The 7137-nt window shown below is 38.7% G+C and overlaps 1 pseudogene; it reads left to right on the top strand.

Annotated features, from left to right (window-relative positions):
- The first annotated feature begins 2714 nt into the window (after positions 1–2714).
- Positions 2715–2799, top strand: LOC118147665 (small nucleolar RNA U3; annotated as a pseudogene).
- Positions 2800–7137: the final 4338 nt, after the last annotated feature.

Here is a 7137-nt window from a genome sequence, read left to right as displayed (position 1 = left end):
CTAAGTGACTTCTCTGCTTCTCTTGCTGTCTTAAGATGTTGGTTGGAACATACATATCATTCTTTTTTTTTTTTTTTATGGATTGGAGGTTTCAGTGGGATGGGAGAATCACAAGGAATCAGGTGTTCAGAGGAATGTATTGAGTAGAGGTGAGGAACTAGGATGTTGAAAAGTAAAAAAAGGAGAGAAGGAGAGGAAGAAAGAGGAAGAAAAAGAGGGAGAGAAAACAGGAATATTGCTTCATTCTAAAAATGGGTATTAATAATGGCTGATCAATATTTTGTGTATTTAAAATGGAGAACTCTACAAATGTTTACTGAGTTTACTTGTTCCGGATCTGAGTTGAAGTCCTGGATATCCTTATTAATTTTCTGTCTTGTTGAGTCTAAATCTCATTATGGGTCTTATGTATCTGGGTATTAAGATCTCTTATTGTTGCATTGATCCTTTTACCACTATATCTTTGTTACTTTGGAATCTATTTTATCAAATGTGTTATTTATTTTTGCTCTCCATTTGGTTGGTAAATTTTTCTCCAACCCTTTGAGTCTTTGTGTATCTTTGGATATACCATTAGGTTTTGGCTGTATCTTTTGATTGGGGGATTTAGTCGATTTAAATTTAGGGTTACTGCCATTTGATGTTAACTGGCTATTTTGTCCATTTGTTGATGTTGATGCTCTTTACTTTTTGGTATATTTTTAGAAAGGCTCATACTGGTTGTTCCTTTCTATGTATAATACTTCTTTCAGAAGTTCTTGTAAAGCAGGCCTGGTGGTAATAAAATCTCTGAGTACTTGCTTGTTCATAAAAGATTTTATTTTTCCTTCAGTTGTGAAGCTTAGTTTGGCAGGATATGAGATTCTAGGCTGAAAGTTCTGTTCTTTAAGTATGTTGAATATTGGCCCCCACTCTCTTCTGGCTTGTAGGGTTTCCGCTGAGAGATCTGCTGTAAGTCTAATAAGCTTTCCTTTATGGGTAACCTGGCCTTTCTCTCTGGCTGCCCTTAGTATTTTCTCCTTCGTTTCGATCCTGGTGAATCAATCTAATGATTATGTGCCTTGGGGTTGCTCTTCTTGGGGAATATCTTTGTGGTGTTCTCAGTATTACCTGGGGTTGAATAGTGTCCTGCTTTGCTAGATTGGGAAAATTTTCCCGGATAATATCCTGAAAAGTATTTTCCAGCTTGGATTCATTCTCTCCATCAGATTCAGGTACACCAATCAAGCAGAAGAAAGGATATCAGAGGTCGAAGACCAACTTAATGAAATAAAACGACAAGACAAGAATAGAGAAAAAAGGATGAAAAGGAATGAGCAAAGTCTCCAAGAAATATGGGACTATGTGAAAAGACCCAATTTACATTTGATTGGAACGTATCATTCTTTCACACAAAACGCATTTCACACAGAGTGAAAGAAAAGTCTTTACAATCATCTACAAAGACCCTGCAAGATCAACCGACCCATCTCCCCAAAACTGCACCTATCCTCCAACCTCATCTCCTACCAGGACCTCCTTACTCCCTCTGCTCCAGACATGCTCGTTTTGTTGTTGTTGTTGTTGTTGTTCTCTTTCTGAAATATGCAGGGTTTTTGCTCTCTCTTCTCCCTCTTTCTGAGTCCCCCTTGCCCCAGATATTCACATCTGGTCTCAGATATTCATGTGATCCACTTATTCCCTCAAGAATGTGTTCAAATGTCCCCTTCTCAATGAGGCTTTCCTGGAACACATTACTTGTTTAACTGGCAGCCCCAGGGTTTATGCTCCTTCATCAATTTCATCTTCCTTTGAAATATTGATCCCTTTTTGGAATATAGTTATTCATTGTGTTTACTGTCTCTCCCCCCCAGCTAGAAGGTAGGGTGTGGGACTTGTGTGTATACATAATTTTCACTTGCAGCTGTATCCTCCAGTGCCTAGAACACATGGTAGGCACTCCACCAATACATGAATGGATGGATTAGTGAATGAAAGCATACATTTCCTCTGAAGTGATAGTTCTTCCTCATGCAAATGAGGAATAAGTATTTAACTGCTCTTGAAGACCTTTCCAAAGCTTAAAAAAAAAAAGCCAGAATCCCTAAAAGGATTATTGCTGTAAATACAGCCAGCATATTATGCTGCAGCTTGAAATGTAAAATAAACATGATTTTAATCAGAAAGAAAGATACTTATTTGCACTAAACTCTTGCTTACCTAGGCGCTGAAGGGTGACTGAAAGGGCACATGCAATGTCTCTGTTGAAACTGAAAGGCAAGAGAAGTCTTATTTTTGAGTCAATGGCTTGATTATGTAAGTTTGTCATCCTTCTACTTTTATTACTCCCTGAATGAAAAATGAGCTGAAATATTTAGCTTTATAATTCCTCGCATTGAGGAAGTTTTAAAATTTAGTAAGAAATGTGTCTTGATTTTTTAAGGTTCTCCATATGAATAGAATTGAGTTCATATTGGAAGGAATTTCAATGATGCTATTAAGAGTTGGTAAGCAATGTGAGCTGGTGGAAAGGAATCTGTGTGTTTCTTGAGGGGGGTTTTCCCCTTCTGCCTTTGCCAATAATTTGCTGTGAAATTTCAAGGAACTTTCATCACTTTTCTGTTTTCAGGTTGAAAAATATGAAGAAGAAAAATTACTACTCTTTTATAAGAACGTTGGCATGTTTTATAAACTAATGTCAGTTAGGGTAAAAGCACTTTAAAATATGAGGAAGAAAGACTATATTTCAGGGATCATTTCTATAGTTTGTTACTAGAGAAGTTTCTCTGAACATGTAGAACACCGCAGAATGGCGGCCATGGAGGCAATGCCGCATATCTCCAACCATCTGATCTTTGACAAACCTGACATAAACAAGCAATGGGGAAAGGATTCCCTGTTTAATAAATGGTGTTGGGAAAACTGGCTAGCTATGTGCAGGAAGCAGAAACTGGACCCCTTCCTGACACCTTACACTAAAATTAACTCCAAACAGATTAAAGATTTAAACACAAGAACTAACACCATAAAAACCCTAGAAGAAAACCTAGGTAAAACCATTCAGGACATAGACATAGGCAAGGACTTCATGACTAAAACACCAAAAGCGTTGGCAACAAAAGCCAAAATAGACAAATGGGATCTAATTAAACTACAGAGCTTCTGCACAGCTAAAGAAAGAATCATTAGAGTGAACCAGCAACCAACAGAATGGGAAAAAATTTTTGCAATCTACTCATCTGACAAAGGACTAATATCCAGAATCTGCAAAGAACCAAAACAGATTTATAAGAAAAAAAACCCATTCAAAATTGGGAGAAGGATATTAACAGACACTTTTCAAAAGAAGACATTTATGAGGCCAACATATGAAAAAATGCTCATCATCACTGGTCATTAGAGAAATGCAAATCAAAACCACATTGAGATACCATCTCATGCCAGTTAGAATGGCAATCATTAAAAAATCTGGAGACAACAGATGCTGGAAAGGATGTGGAGAAATAGGAACACTTTTACACTGTTGGTGGGAGTGTAAATTAGTTCAACTCTTATGGAAGACAGTGTGGTGATTCCTCAAGGACCTAGAAATAGAAATTCCATTTGACCCAGCAATCCCATTACTGGGTATATATCCAAAAGATTATACATCATTCTATTATAAGGACACGTGCATACGTATGTTCACTGGGGCACTGTTTACAATAGCAAAGACATGGAACCAACCCAAATGCCCACTGATGATAGACTGGACAAGGAAAATGTGGCACATATACATCATAGAATACTATGCAGCCATAAATAATAATGAATTTGTGTCCTTTATAGGGACATAGATGAATCTGGAAATCGTCATTCCCAGCAAACTGACACAAGAACAGAAAATCAAACACCACATGTTCTCACTCATAGGTGGGTGTTGAACAATGAGAACAAATGGACACAGGGAGGGGAGCATCACACACTGGGGTCTGTTGCAGGTGAATAGGGGAGGGACAGTGGTGGATAGGGAGTTGGGAAGGGATAACATGGGAGAAATGCCAGATACAGGTGATTGGGAGGCAGCAAACCACATTGCCATGTAGGTACCTATGCAACAATCCTGCATGTTCTGCACATGTACCCCAGAACCTAAAGTGCAATTATATATATATATATATATATATATATATATATATATATATATATTTTTTTTTTTAAATAGCCACATACATTGAAAAAAAGCTTAAAATTAAAAAAATAAAAAATAAAATCTGAGGAAGAATTCACAAATGTATGTATGTATGTATTATTTAGAAACAGGATCTTGCTCTGTTACCTAGCATGGCAGGTAACATTGGGCTCAAGGAATCCTCCTGCCTCATCTTCCTGAGTAGCTAGGACTATAGGCATGCGCAACCATACTCAACTAATTTTTTTTTTTTTTACTTTTTGTAGAGACTTGATCTCACTATGTTCCAGACTGGTCTTAAACTCCCAGCCTCAGGCAATCCTTCTGCCTTAGCCACCCAAAGAGCTGCAATTACAGGCATGAGCCACTATGCTGGGCCACATTCTAGTTTAAAAAGTGCTATTATCTATTCACCAGGTGAATGGAAAGCTGGTTTTGGGGTCTGATAATACGAACACAGCGATTAAAGACTTCTGCAGTGAACATCTCTACCATGTGCCATTCTTGTCCACAGGGAGGCCTGAATCCATCTCTAAATTTGTACAGTCTACAAAATTTTGTTGTACAAATGATAGGTATAATGTATTTTTTTCTTATACTAAGACAAGTTTAATTAAAAGTTTTGAAAATACGGAAAGCCTCAATTTGCTTTTTTCACATAGTTCTTATAATGTTTGAATAATTCATCTATTACAGCAAGGATTCTTTTGACTAAATGCACTTTCTCTCTCTTTTTTTTTATTTTAAGTTCTGGGATACATGTGCTGAACATGCAGGTTTGTTACACAGGTACACACGTGCCATGGTGGTTTGCTGCCCCTATCAACCCACCATCTAGGTTTTAAGCCCCACATGCATCAGGTATATGTCCTAATGCTCTCCCTCCCCTAGTTCCCCACCCCTCAACAGGCCCCAGTGTGTGATGTTCCCTCCCTGTGTCCATGTGTTCTCATTTTTCAACTCCCACTTATGAGTGAGAACATGTGGTGTTTGGTTTTCTGTTCCTGCATTAGTTTGCTGAGAATGATGGTTTCCAGCTTCACCCATTTCCCTGCAAACAACATGAACTCATTCTTTTTTATGGCTGCATAGTATTCCATTACATATATGTGCCACATTTTCTTTATCCAGCGTATCATTGATGGGCATTTGGGTTGGTTCCACGTCTTTTCTATTGTAAATAGTACCATAGTAAACATACATGTACATGTGTCTTTATAGTAGAATGATATTATATTATTAAATTAAATTACTCTTTTCTATTTTAGAAGAACTCCTTGATAGACAATGGACCTCAACATTTACACAACACTTTATGTTATATTAATATCTTTTATGCTTGAGAGGATCAAGGGCAATAATGAATCTGTTGGCCTAAATTTTGGGAAAGCATTTTTAACTGTTAGTAATTTACACAGATGCAATATGCTATCATAATGCAATTGTGTGAAGCAGGCATGAATATTCCCATATTTTACACAAGGATATTGAGGATTCAAAAGGTTGAGATGTGTGCAAGGTCACATAGCTGACAAATGGAATAGTGGAGATTCTAAATCAGGCCACTTGACTCCTCCCCCATTCTCTTCCCATTACTCCATGAAAGGTGGTTCAGGAGTCAGGAGTGGGACATATTTAGAGTACTATTTATTTATTTACAGACAGAGTCTTGCTCTGTCACCCAGGCTGGAGTGCAGTGGCATGATCTCAGCTCACTGCAACCTCCGCCTCCCAGGTTCAAGCAATTCTGCCTCAGCCTCCCGATTAGCTGGGATTACAGGCTTGTGCCAACTCACCCAGCTGATTTTTGTGTTTTTAGTAGAGACAGGGTTTTACCATGTTGACCAGGCTGGTCTCAAACTCCTGACCTCAGGTAATCTGCCCACCGTGGCATCCCAAAGCACTGGGATTACAGGCATGAGCCACCGTGCCTGCCCTTACAGTACTATTTATATTGATATTATCCTGTTTTCTTTCTACTAGAAATTTAAATATATCAGAAAGAAAATCTGAAAAAATTAACATTTACTATTTGGTGTTCTTGAAAAACCACCTTTCATGCCCTTCAAGAGAAATGAACAGAGATCTTATACAGATGCACAAATTCCAACTAAAATGTTTTAAAATATGTTGTGATTGTGTTATTAGAAAGTACACTAAGATCTCTGAAACCATGTGTCTTCAAATCACCCATTGTCTGGTAAATAATAAGCATTCAATAAATGTTTTTGAGTGTACAAATGAATAAGTGCAAGTATTTCTGTACTCATTATTTGCATAAATGTATCTTTTCCATGTGCTAGCCTATATTTTACTTATCTTTGCTTGAGTGCATATCTGACCTTCCTAACTATATTTTCGTTTTTGAGGCCAGGAACACTGTTCTGTTCTTGGTGTTTCCGTCCTTGGGGAGCTTTGTGCACACAGCATGTTTATAGTGAACATTGACTTGAAATGAAAAGAGATGAGTATCTGCATCCCACCCCTCTTAGGCACTTCCTCGGATGCTCTGAGACTTGCCACCACCTTCAGGACCCTTTGCAGCTTGTTTTCTCTCACGGCCGCCATGCCCACCAGCTCAGCTGAGGCTCCACCAGCAGCCCCAACATTGCAGGCTTCCCAGGGCTGGACCTCATGTCACCTCCCCAGTGTGGATGTCCTCCTGCCTCTGAGACCTAGGAGGTGGAAGGACCCACATGTACCAAAGTCCAGTGCAGGCAGTTAACATTCTTGGGCTGAACCTTGACAGACAGGAGCATGGAGCTGTGGAGGCATTCTTGCCCTTTCCTCCCCTTCCTAGGTGGAGACTGTAGTTCATGGTGTTTTCAGAAGATGCTTTTGTGAGAGGAAGCAGTCCATTCTGACAGCATCCACCTTCCTTACTTCATACTCTCTTTCCATCCTCTTACTTCCCTAACACTATACTCCCTAATAAAGTGGCTGCTCAAATGTTTTGATCTGACTTTGCTTTCTAGGGAATCCTGGCC

The sequence above is a fragment of the Callithrix jacchus genome, chromosome 14 (assembly GCF_049354715.1).
Source record: "Callithrix jacchus isolate 240 chromosome 14, calJac240_pri, whole genome shotgun sequence".
NCBI lineage: Eukaryota > Metazoa > Chordata > Mammalia > Primates > Cebidae > Callithrix > Callithrix jacchus.
Note: the sequence above shows the minus strand (reverse complement) of the source record. Positions and strands in the feature narration are given on the sequence as shown.